Here is a 13,212-nt window from a genome sequence, read left to right as displayed (position 1 = left end):
GAGTGAGGTTTTCCTCCTTGCCAGCACTAATTGTTGAGGATTTCCATAAACATTTGCTGTGCAGAGGGAAAAGGGTCAGGATCAGCTCTTCAGGGAGATGTTCTATTAGGAGGCTGCTTTAATAGGCTCCCTTGTACTTCTGAGGCTTCATGAGGAAAGGTTGTGGATATTCTAGCCTTGATCTTATAAATTGCTTTTTAGCACTGTTTACAGTGACATTATCAGTGTGCTGGAAATTGTCTGGGTGCTGGAGTGAGGCAATGGGCCATCCATGGGGAGAAACCTCCTTTCCCCCCAGCAGCTTTTGCTTTTATCAGCTTTCAGAGAGAGCCCTGGTGAAAATCTCTTGAATCTCTCCCTGGCTAGGAAACAAACAAACATATATTTAGAATATATGTTGAGGAGGGGAGATTCAGAATTTGCATGTTGGCCCAAGCTCTGTGTGTGGGAAGGGCCATGTGTGGATGGGGAGGAGTGAGAAGGTTCCTCAGCCAGGTGTGGTTTCCAGGCCAACTTTGGAAAGTCTCCCAAGCAAACTTGTTTATCCCCTGCCATTGTATTTCTCTTTCAATGTGCGCTGGAGGTGACGTCAGGTATACATCAAGTAAATGGCTCAGGAGAAGGGAGCTGTCAGGCAGCCATAAATTACTGAGAGTTATGGTCCAGTTTATGGTTCTTCAACTCTTAATACACCTTGCAGCCTTAGCATAGCACTTGAGCTCTCAGTGAGACAACAGTTGACAGGATTATATTTTATTTTAAGAAGTTTATATTTTAAGAAGCCCATTTGCTGCTTTCTTTTTCTCCTACTTCAGTTTTTGTCTTGGAAACAAATGATTATGGAATTTGGGCTTCCTTGTCACTGTCTGAAGTGCCCCCTCAGGTCAGTTTTTTTTTCCCTTCCCTCTTTTCCTGCAGGTTTAGGAGCACCTGGCCCAGAAGATGAAGTGTGGCTTAGTGAGATGCTGGGTTTGGAGCTGGGCTTTGCCTCTCCCAGGTACATGCAGGGTCAGGACGTGGAAGGAAGGCAAGGAACAACTCTGAGCTGAGGTTAAATGTTAGTCCTATGGCATCTCCATGGGATAAATACAAATATCCAAATGGCTTAATGATCTATTAAAAAACAGATGTCAATAAATATCCTCATTTTTTATATATGCATAGATGGAGGGAGGTGGTTCTGCCCCTCTGCTGCCCCTTCCCACCTTTCCTGGTGAGCAGGACAGAGCCTTGTCCCAGGTGAGCCCTTGTGCTGAGCCCGCAGGTGTGCAGGGATGCTGGGGCAGGGATGGCTCCCAGCCCACCACTGCCTCCTGACAGGCAGGGATTTGGCACTCTGCTCCCATGGCAGGCTCCAGCTTCATTTTCCTGTGCTTTCAGCCACTTCTGACTCACTGGAACATCCTGAACAGCACAAAACTGACTGGAAAAAGGACAAAGCCCAAGGACTGTGTGTGGTTATTTACCCCAGTTTGTGCCTGGGGCTCTGAAGGAATTCAGCTCCTTGTCCTGGCACAGGTGAGAGAGAGCAAAGCTGGGGTGGGGATGTGCTGGGGGGTGTGCTGGGCACTGGGTGACCCCTGGGGACACAATTGAGCAGCTGATGTGAGCAGGTCTGCCCGGGGTTGCTGGTAGATCTGCCAGAAGCAGCAAAGCCTCTTTGCTGCTGCCTCTCTGCTCTGGAGCTCTGCTCTCAGTGCCAAGAGCTGCAGACCATTTCCACAGAAACAGTTCTGAGCCATGACAATATCCTGTAGAACAGCAGGCTCTTGGGAGTAGGGAGAAAACAGCATTTAAAATTAAAAAAGAAATTGTATTCAAATAGACCAGTTTATGGTTCTCACATTCATTTTTAACAGGGCAAAAGGAGGAAAACCCCATGAATTCACCTTTCTGTGTACTCCTGCAAATTGGAACACCCTGTGCCTTGTTTATTTGCAATTCTCCCTGCATTTTTGCAGGGTGAATCAGCTTGGATGAAAGGAGAGCCAGCCTCATTCCTGCCAAACCCTCGGGGACCTGGGGACAATGAAACCGAGCTGGATCCTGCAGGATGGGCAGAACTTTGGTCCTGCAGTGCAGCCCAGCCAGGGTGAGTCTGACACTGGTGTGGGTGAGCTCTGCCTGGGGGACAGACCTGGATGTGCCCTCACCACGCAGGGCTGGTCCTGTTTGCCTGCCATGGACAGTGCTGGGGGTGCTGCAGCAGGGTTTGGGAATGGGGAGCTGCTGCTGCAGGGCTGGGGGGTCACTGATGCTGAACCACCTCCAGAGTGGTGCCAGAGCCTGCCCAGCCTGGGGGCTGCCCCGGCAGCGTGAGAGGGAAGGTCCTGGTCCCTCCCAGCCCTGGTGGTGTAGAATGTCATCTTATCCCCCAACAAGTTGCACCTGAACCAATTACTAAAGATTAGGAGCAGCCTGGATGATAACAGGCCACAGCTGTACCCAATAAGAACAAGTGGTATAAAAGAGTGGATTGGTGGGAACTGAAGTCAGATGATGACTGCAAGGACCAGGAACAGTCAGTGCTTGGAGGAGGTATGAAACCCTGGTGGTATGGAATCCTTGCACTTTAATGATAATAGAACTCTTGTGCTATATAAGATAACACTGCCCAAGGGCTCTGACCGTGCAGGATCAGGGGCTGGCCCTTGCAGGGTCACTGAGCCATGCCCTCAGTCCCTCTACACTCCCATTTTGTGCTGTACATGATCTGTAATGGATCATTCACAGCAGAAATGCAGCTGCTTTGGGTTGCAAATGGCAGCTGGGGCAGGTCCCTGGTCCCAGCTGAAGCTCCTGAGCAGCGCTCTGATGAAAGCAAGGAGCAGAGAGCTCCTGGTCTCTGCTGCCAGGCTGGCTGCTGACCTTTGGCTGCCAGGGCACCAGTGAGGGATGCTGCCAGCTCCCAACTGCAGTGCTCCACAGGTGGATTTGTAGTCAGGAATGAACAGGGAATGTGTTGAGAGCCCAGTCAGTGCAGCTGGCTGCTTTCTGCAGAGGAAGCCCTGGCTGATGTGTTAATTATCCCATTTTTATCTTGTCTGGCTAATGCCACATGAAAAAATGAAATCCTGTAAGGGGAGAAGAGCCTGAGGAGAGCAGTGTGTGGAACATGTCCATTCAATGGCACAGCTCATCAGAGGGAATGTCCTTGTGGGTAGCTACCCATGATAACGATGATTGCCTGAGTGAGAGAAGCAGGATCTGCTCCTTCACCCCATGTTTGCTGCCAGCCCTAAGTTTGAGGGAGGAGCTGAGCTCTTCCCAGCCTTGCTTTGCTGTTGGGTACAAATAAAACTGAATTAACAGAGCCTTCCCCCCAGCTCCCATTTGTGAGGATGCCTTTGGAAGCTCCACGGTAAATCAGTAATTGTGTGTTGGGAGATGGCAGAGACGAGTTCATGTACATTTGTTACGCACAGAGACCTCTCCAGGTGCTCCTCTGCTCTGCCATTACTGTAATACATGGTTTATTTTACCAGCTTGTGTATCTCACTGAGAAATGGAGCTATCAATTTATGTAGGCATTGTAGTCCTCTTTCCATTCCTGTAATAGCTGCTGTATTTCAGCCATTTATGCACTGCACTAAACTCTTTATTTTTGTTCAGAAAACATTTTTGCCTTAAAACACAAGTTGTAGCTGATACAGTTGTAGAAAGGCCCCATTCTCTGGGAACATGCTTGGAGTAAAAAGCTCATTTTAGTGCAGGTTTTTGGAGATGTCTCTAAAGGCAATTAAAAAAGCAAAGCCTAAAATTCTATGGAGCTCTGAGTGCCCACAGTAGGGGTTAAAGTGATTTTTAGCTGTGCCTGGGATTTTTCTGATCTAGGGGTATAATTGGGTGATTTTCTGTCTACTCAAGCCTGATACTGCTGGGTCTGAAGTACCCAAGGCCCTTTGGGATGTTCAGCCCTGGTGCCCCTTAGATTGACCACATTTTTCCCCTTGAAATTTTGCACTTAAAATATTCCAGGCCCATCCCAGCACAATGCTGGGACTTGTCTCATTCCTGAGACAGGCACAGTTGCAGCAAAGTCTCCAGAAACTGAGCTAAAGATGTACAAAACTAAGGTCAAAAGGATTTCTGTGGGAAAAGTGGGATGTTTGAGTCCTTAAAGAGAGCTCAGAGAAAAGATGGTGTGCCCAAACTTGGTTTATTGTCTGTCTAGACTTTGCAGCCCTCAGGATGTTTTTGTTTCTGCGGCTCTGAATTACGAATGGCCTTCACTTTTTCTACCTTACACTCCAACAAAAGAGCAGGAGGCTCAAAGCAGCAGGGAGAGTGTTCCCAGTGGGAATGGGTGGAACTGTGGCACGTCAGTGTGTGACAGTCCAGGACATTTCTATTGTCTCTGCTGGGTTATGTCTGAGCAGACAAAGCTCTGCTGCAGGGAGCGAGGCCAGATCCCTCTGGATGCATCCTTTGCTCCAGCAGATCCATCTGGATGCAGCCTTCCCTCCAGCAGATCCATCTGGATGCATCCTTCCCTCCAGCAGCACCCATCTCCGTGTCCTGGGACACCTGGGGAAGGTGTCCCCATCCCCCTGCCTGTGTCAATGTGACCCATACAATGCCGGTGCCATCTCTGCTCTCCCTGAGTGGACATGGAGCTCCTGGAGCAGGCAGTTCCTCATCCCTCTGTCACTATAGGACACGAAACAACACGACCCAGACTCGCTGCTTTTTCCAAGGTAAAAAAGGACTGCTGTTTTCTGACTCCAACATTAATAGATTTCCAGAAGTGACAGTGGATTGGAGGGTGACAGCGCCACCTCTCCAATGACACTGGACAAACCAACAGTCCATCAAATTTCTCCTCATCCATAAAACAATGCAAAACAGTAATTTATTTACATAAAGTGTGTAAAAAAAGTTCCTTACAAGAACGTAAACATCAGAAAGCTTAAAAATCAGGGTGACATCCCTCCAGGTGCAGTGTCCGTTCTGGAGACAAGGCTGGCACATGGGCAGCACCCAGTGCTGGCACAAGCCCAGCAGCTGCTGCCACTCACTCCTCCCTGCTCCACCACACCAGGACTCCCTCCCAGAACGCCACCAAGTCTGTCAGCTCTGATTAACCTCCTGTCTCCTCCTTTCATCTCCCCTGGACAGCTGTGGGATAAAAGATGTGCTTAAGATCAAAGGAAGAGCACCACCACACAGAGGCATTAAAGCTCACAGCGCTCAGCAAGAGGATGGAGTCTCTTATCCCAGCTGGAGCATTTCCCCCAGTGAAAACATGACCAACCTGGGACATTTCTCCTCTAGGGCAGCCTGGGACTCGCTGCAGCCCTGAGGAGCTGGCCAGGCTGGCTGGAGCTCCACAGCCACTCACTGGGCTCAGGCTGGGTCACAATAGGACACAAAATGAACAACATGCACAAGCTGAGATGTCCAAGGTAAGAACAGGGCAGTTTATTTCTGAACCTTCAATATTTATAGACTTTGAAAAGTGACCATGGATTGGAGGAAGAAATTGCCACCCATGAGCCAGGAGCTGTATCAGACACAGCTGCCCAAAATCCCCTGGAGCTGCAGGAGCTGGGAGAGGTCTGGAGCAGTCACTGTGGTAACAGCATGGGCTCAGGATTCACCTGCAATAGAGGGTGGGTCAGACCCAGGGAAATGGAGCAGCCTCTTACACCAATATTGATCTGGAGCAACAGGTTCCTTCAGAAATGTCTGTAACTCAGAGCTGCCCGAGAACATTGCAGAGCTGAGGCTTCCAAAAGCTTCAAAATCTGTTTATAAATTACATAAATCTCTTTATAAATCATAAATGTATGAATTTACAGGGTTTTCCTGTAAATTTAACTGACCTTTTTTTTTCTTTGAAATTAGGGGATGTTCACAAGGCTGTGCACAAAATAAGTCTGAAAATTGTGGCTACTTCAAATGAAAGTACATGGAGATAATGTCTCAGTGTGGAGGTGGTGTCCTGAACACTGTTCTGGACAGTTCCTGCTCTCTCTCCATGCAGGATTTTGGCTGCTGTGCTTAAGAGCAAGTGGAGCTGCTTTGCCACTTCATTCCAAGTTTTCATATGACAATGAAAAAATGTTTTGAATGATCACATTCTCTGGTGGGGCCTTTCCCTCATTTGTGTTGTTAACCAACATTAAGATCTGCATTTTCATGCCAGCAAAGTCTCCACAGGTAAAACTTTGATGTACAACATATGGAATACATATTTTAATAATTCAGTGTAATTGTGATGGAAAAGAAACCATTGGTGCTGGTATTTGAGCCTTAATGAATATTGTGATGCCTTTAATCACCTTGATCTCATTGGCATTTCAGCAGAGCTGGGTTTAGAAAAGGTGATTATAATATTTTAATATTATAATCAAATATTCATGAAGCAACAGCAGTAGTTAGTTCTTCCATATTACAACTTGGATATTGTTGTAATATTACTCCATTGTTCTGGAGACGGTTGGACTCATGATCCTAAAGGTCTCTTCCAATCTTAATAATTCCACGATTTCTGACACCTTCCAAAGCATTGTCCTGACCCCTTCACTCAGTTCTAACAGTCCCAGTGACATCTGTGAATGAAATTAATTTATATTTGAATGCGGGACCAAAGAGCAATCAAACAGATCCTAAATAGGCAACAATTGCTCAATAAATACTTTTAGTTAAATATAATAAATAAATTAAATATCTGTTTGTTTTAATCTTATTCTCAGATGGCAAACAGTTGTTCTTTATGGCTCATGAAACAAATGCAGCTCAAAAAACCTCAAGCATTTGTTTTTGGTATTAAAAAAATATATTTGACTGATTAAAGAAATTAAATTATTATTTGATTCATTTGGACACTTTGTGCTGTGCTACAGGTGAAAACCAGGAGCTCCTTAGTTTACATTCATACCTCTCCCATCATCTCTTGGCTTCTGAGATGATTTTGTTGTTCAGAGCAGCTCCAATCAGTTCCTGATTTTACTGTCAGCCTGAAAAGAGCATATCTGAACTTCAAAAAAAAGAGTTGAGGGGGGAAAAAGAAGAAATAGATTCAAAAATAGATTCCTGCAGAGAGTATAATCAGGAGTAATTTTCTTTCTGCAGAAATACTGCAAAACAAACCGTGCTTGTTCTAAAGCAAGGGAAATATTGGAAGATCACTCTCTAGTGGTAGCAGCCAAATAGGTTTTTGAAAGTGCAGCGAGTCCAGAGCAATTTTACATCTAATTCTGTGCTCTCCTCATAACAATTTACTGTTTGTTTTCCCCGTGTTCTCAGCCTGGCTTGCAGGGCCCGGTGGAGGCGTTTTCTCTGACACGACAGGGGAATGGAGGTGCATGGAGATGAAGGGAGAGCTGCAGGGCAAGATTTGATCTCCAGGGCCTGCTCTGACACCCTGGGGACCTTGGGCAGGAGCTCCGGGGGGGACACACTCACAGAACATCAGGGGGATGCTCTGAGCCTTTGCTTTGAAGCTGTTGCTCTCAGATTTCACGTTATTAGTTCGTTATATTGCTTGTTAATAACGTGATGTACCTCTGCTTTGTGAGGTGATGGGTCCCGAGCTGGCTCTTGTGGGAGCTTGTTGTGTTTTCTGGGGGGTCAGCACTCCATCCCCTCCAAGGCGGCAATTCAGGGTGTCCTGATTTAAACCAGCCAGAGCCCCAGGAATCCTCAGCCAAGGTGATTTTAGCTGTGTTTGCTGTGCCAGGCCGCCTCCTTGGGGTTTATTGCTGTGCTTGCCCTGTGAATTCTGCCTGGGGGGAGAAGGGGAACCAGTGTTGGTCACTGGCAGTGAAACTGAGAAAACATCTTTTCTGGCATGGCCCAGCCCATACCAAACATTGCTGATGGGAATTTAAAGGAAATCATCAAGATTTCCCAGTGCAATGAGATCTGCAGGAAACTCTGGCCACAGTTAGGCTGGGATGCCACAGGATTTGGAGCTAGAAGAGAAAACCTGTTTGCTAAGCACAGGAGGATTTTTTCCAGGTATAAGTTCTGAATTTAAACTGTAATATTTAAACCAGGTTAGTCCTGGTGAGGAGCAACTTAGTCTGGGAGGAGATTTAGATTGAGTTATAAGTTATTGCATTCATCAAACCAGCTCTGGCAGACTTGGTCTTCAAGGCACCAAATATAATTTTCAGAAGTGTTTATCTAATCATATCAACAGGATAAATGCTTGGGTACTTCTCAGAATACCACTGGGAATGCCAGGAAACAGTTACAGTGTCTGGAGCATGGGTAGCTGTGTTTTTATTGTCATTAATACTCAATTTCATACCACAGGAGCTGCTGGCATTGCTAATTTGTCACAATGTCACATTCTTGTTGTACCTGGAATATTTAAGGTTTGTGCCGGTGTCATTGTGGGCCCCTCAGTCTGCAACCTCATTTCACATTCCCTTTGTCCACTGCCTGCCAGTGAAACATCTGCTGCTCATCTGAAATGATTTAGTCACTTAATCACCCCGGAGCATTGATCTGTCCATAACCTTCTGCAGAATAAAGATTTAATGTCAGTCTTGGAGGCTGTGGCAGATACCTCCAGTCTGGTCTTGCTGCAGTTTAGCTAAGCTGTTAACACATTTTTATCTTTTGAGAGTCCTTTTTGAATAAGAAAAGCAAGCAAAGAAATCTTTTATCTCAGTTGTCTTAACAAGTGTTTAACTTGCTGTTGAATATTTCAATAAAAAGCAGTCAAATATTATGCAGAGGACACTGGTCTGCTTTTAAGAGCTGAAACTGAGTAAAGCAAGGTGGTCAAACAGCCAGAGCAGGTCTGGCCCTTTCTAACTGCGAGGAGGTGAAGGGACAGCATTGGCATTTCCCTCCTTGCCCCGGGGCTGCTGCAGGTGTGGGGTCAGGACGGTGCCCAGCAGCCATAAAAGGGTTTTGTGAAGGCTGCAGTTCATCATTGGCATCTGGGGCACTCTCCCCAAGCCTGCAGAATCACCTGCATCCATCTCTGCCTCTGAATGAGCTCTGCATGGCAGGACTGCTCTGTCCTGGAATTGAGTTAACGTGACAGCCACAGTCTCATTGTTATTGGCTGGATGCCATTGATGTTGATGTGACATATTTCTTGCTAATGGGAACATTCATATTATCAGTATTTTCAAAAGGCAGCAGGAAGGAAAAAAGCTCTCCCACAACACTATCGATATTTCCAGGGCAGGCAGTGCAGGAGGGGGCACTCTGCCTTCTGGAGCCCTGCCTTTATTGATTGCTAGAGGTCTTCAAAACATTTTCACCTTTTTTTCTGCACGCTTTTCCCCTTCAGAGGCTGCAAATGAAGGGGAAAATTAACATAAACAGGTAAAAAAATGGAAAGGACGCATTTCTGTGAGGATTCCTGAAATACCAGCTGTGTTTGGGTAAAGGGAGCACTGTGATAGGAACAGCTCAGAAGGGAAATGGAGTTTAAAGCAGATTAAGGAATGACTGCTGGACCCTGAGTTATCTGGATTTGTAATGGGTTGAAATCCTGCTTTCCCCTGATTTTTGTGAGCTGGGAAAAACTGATAGAGGTTTTCATGTGGGACCAGGTAAGGTGGTCACTGGGATGGGGGCGGTTTTTAAGGAATTGGTGCAGCTGCCCGAACATCAGCTGAATCTGATTTCCACCTCTGCATTAGCTCTGTTTGAAATCTGTTTGAAATTCAGATGGCTCTTTCTCTGCCTCCTTCAAAGGAAGTGCTGTGTTTGGGTAAAAGAGGATTATGAAAAGAAAACTGATTTAAAAAACACCTAGAAATCCCAAGAGGCTAGGAGACTGATTTTTAAACTATTTTTATTATTTTTCTCTATTTAGAAAATCTCTGGTAACTGATTTCTGGATCCATAATGATATTAGAAAATAAATGAACAGACTTTCTCTGCCCAGTGCATTTTAACTTTGCAGGTACTGCCAAAGTTCCAAATTGAGGCAGACTTGAGACCCAACTTCCCTGAAATGAGCCATGACAAAAAGTTAACAGGATCCAGCCACTCTGCTCTGAAATACCTCATCTGGGCTGATTTCACAAAGCTGAAGGAGGGGATAATTCAGTCCTGTGGGTGAGTTTGGTCAGAGATCTCGGCGTTATTTCAGCCTGTTATTTCCAGCTCAGCTTTTCAGATTTGCAATTACTTGATGCCAGTGTGAGAGAGGCACACAGAGTGAACTGAGCAGCCCCTGTGCCACGCCTGGGGATGCTGAGCTCCAATCCCAATCTCCTCAGAGCAGCGTGGGAGCTCTCCCTGCTCTGCCAATGAAAGGGCCACGTGAAATCAGAGCACTCTGTGTCATGCTGCTGGAGAGGATTGGGGTTTCATGAAAGGAAAACCCATTTCTCAGCAGAATTGGAGCTAATGTGTGACACCTGAAAAGCCATGTGAAGTTCTGCATTGTGATTTGCTTTCGGAATGAGATTTTCTAGTAAACACCAGGAGATATCAAAGCTGGAGAATGAAAAGCCCTTCAGATGGGCACCTCCACAAGTGTCAGGAGCCATCAGGGAGGCTGGAAATGCTGGAGAAGCCCCAGGGCTTGCAGCAGATCAGCCCCCACAGGGTGAGGGTGTGCCCTGCCTGCCTCTGCTCAGGCTGTGCCTTGAGCTGAGCATCTTTAAATGCTTTATCAAATCTTGATCCACATAGGAGATACTGTGAGGCTTCAAGCTCCTGTGTAAGAAAAGAAAATCCTGAAATATCCAGGGATGACCTTCAGGAGTTCAGCCACAAATGTATTTAAAATGGCCAGACCCCACTGCAGAGGGGCCAGCACCTTCCCACCATCATCTGATTATTTCCTGACCTTTGGCAGCCCCTGCGCTGCTCTGGTGTGAAAAGATTTTATAAATTCAGCTTTTCTTGATGCACTGCCTTAGCTGGCCAGGAGAGAACACTGAGGGGGCTCTGATGGCAAACAAACTTCAGATCCATGCAGGATGTGCCAGGTGGGTGCTCTGTGGGAATGGGGTTTGGGATGTGGGACTGCACTTCCCCTCACTGCTCCTGGAGGTGAACCTGCCTCACTTTTAGAGCCTGGCTTTAGGCATCCAGCACCTCCAGATGTTAACCTGCCTTGCTTTAAAGCCTGGCGTTGGGCATTCCAGCATTCCTAGAGGTTAATCTGCCTTGCTTTAAAGCCTGGCTTTAGGCATTCCAGCCCCTCCTCCTGCTGCCCCCACACATGGAATGACAGCACTCCTGGTACCTGTTCCCTGCACATCTGTGGGTTGTGAAAGCTTCTAAGGCTCAGAATTTACCCTTTGATTTTTAATCCTGTGACAGCTTATCTAACTTTATTTTCATTAAATAACATGATTCTGTGAAGTGCCTGGGAATATTATTTTTGAGAGACTGCAGTTAATTATTGAAAACTTGAAAAAGGAAATATTAAGCCAATTATTAAATTAGAGTTGATTATTAATCCCGGAGAGATAATTACCAAGGCCTGAGGCAATTTGTCTTCTGTTTGAAATAGATTTTTCCTTGATTAAGTTGTATTTGTCACTTAGTCCCATGGTTGTTACTGCAAAGGACTTTATTATCCTGCAAAGTAGAAAACACTTCTCTGAAGTTGACCCCAAATATTTGGGAAAGTTTTGAGCTGAATTTTGTGCAAGGGCACACCAGCATTGGGGAATAATCTGTCCTTGCTCCACTCAAAGGCAAACTGCTTCTGAGTGAGTAGGATTTCTACCACAGCAACAAAAAAGAACAATTTATAGATGTAAAAATGCATAAAATGCGATTTTTGTTTCAGAAACCCACAGGTAATGCTGAGCATTAAATGCACATCTTGTAGTGCAATCAAATGATTGTGGTGAGACTTAAAAACTGCAATAGTAAAAGACAAGATAAGTGATGTTTGCTCTGAGGCAGCATTAAAATTCTGTGCTTGAGTAAAGCAGAGGCTGAAGACACTTTAACCCTTCAGCCCACGAGCTGAATCTCAGTGCATTAAATGGATATGAGTCCATTATTCTGGGCTGTGTGTTGGTTGCACTGTGGCATGTAAATACAAAGCGCCTGGGAATGTTCCGAGTGTTTGTGCTTAAACCCGAGTTTAAATCACTTGTGAAACAGCTTTTCTGGATATCTGAATGATAAATCTTAATTTAATTGCTGTAGAATGCTGGAGAAGCCCTTCAGAGTGAAGTGGTTCCAGGAGGGCAGAGCCTGTGGGTACCTGGCAGATTTTTCGAGCTGTGGCAGCCCCTGGGTTTGAGGAGCATTACAGAGGACACTGAGAGTTGTTTTCTCTTTAATATTTCCCTAGCAAGGTGAAAATGTACTCATGTTTTCCCTAAAGATGAGGCTTGCAGTGCATCCAGCACAGAGAGGATGAATGTTCTGTTCTTCCTTTCCTGGAAGAATCAGCTTGACAGAAGAACCCTGATTCCTGTGCTCAGTCACTTTTCATCCTGGAATTCAAAGAGCATTATTCATAACCCCCTTCTGGAAATTCACCAAAAAAGGCTCCATTTTCTCCTCAGCTTAATTTATTTTGCTCTATGTAGAGAAAGAGAGAGGATGCTCAATGTCCATTGTGTCCTGTGCCCCCCATCCCTCCCCAAACCTGGGAGGAGGAACATTCTCTTGGGGATCTGTAACAAATGCTGTATTAGCTCAGACTGAGCAAATCCAGGTTCCTCTCCATGGACAGCGTTTGTGAGGAGGTGCTGTAGTGCAGAAATGGGGTGCCAAGAAGGCTTAGATGGACAGCTTAGAGAAACAATGGGAACTATTTTACTAAAGAAGGCAGAATGCTGTTTATGAGGATTCTGGTCTGACTTGACACTCCTGGGTTGGCAGGGAGCAGCGTTCCTGCCACCAGGAGCAAGAGGGAAAGGCTTCAGGCTGTGCCAGGGGAGGGTCAGGCTGGGCAGCAGCAGGAATTCCTCCATGGAAAGGGGGATCAGCCTTGGCACTGCCCAGGGAGGGTTGGAGTGCCCATCCCTGGAGGTGGCACTCAGTGCCCTGGGCTGGGGACAAGGTGGGCATTGGGCACAGCTGGCACTCCATGGGCTGCAAGGGCTTTTCCAGCCTCAATAATTCTGGTATGCTATGATTTCTGAATTTTTTTTAAAAATCCCAATACAGAGCTTATCTTCCATTCAAGGACATTTGGCACCCAGGGCAAGGTGCCCTTGACTCCTCTGTCTGTACTGTGGGCAATTCTCCTGTTTGCTGTGTGGGATGACAGCCCCAAACTCCTTTTCCGTGCTGGAACACTCCTGGATTAGG

At 46.2% G+C, this 13,212-nt stretch overlaps 1 long non-coding RNA gene across 1 annotated transcript; it reads left to right on the top strand.

The window, feature by feature from the left end:
- Nucleotides 1-1,123: 1,123 nt before the first annotated feature.
- On the top strand, nucleotides 1,124-9,992 carry LOC141730676 (uncharacterized). The gene is made up of 6 exons (XR_012582291.1): nucleotides 1,124-1,239; nucleotides 1,381-1,518; nucleotides 1,962-2,092; nucleotides 5,119-5,405; nucleotides 5,848-6,162; nucleotides 9,881-9,992. It is a non-coding gene; the product is annotated as an uncharacterized LOC141730676 (long non-coding RNA).
- Nucleotides 9,993-13,212: the final 3,220 nt, after the last annotated feature.

This window comes from Zonotrichia albicollis, chromosome 12 (genome assembly GCF_047830755.1).
Source record: "Zonotrichia albicollis isolate bZonAlb1 chromosome 12, bZonAlb1.hap1, whole genome shotgun sequence".
NCBI classification, from domain to species: Eukaryota; Metazoa; Chordata; class Aves; order Passeriformes; family Passerellidae; genus Zonotrichia; species Zonotrichia albicollis.
Note: the sequence above shows the minus strand (reverse complement) of the source record. Positions and strands in the feature narration are given on the sequence as shown.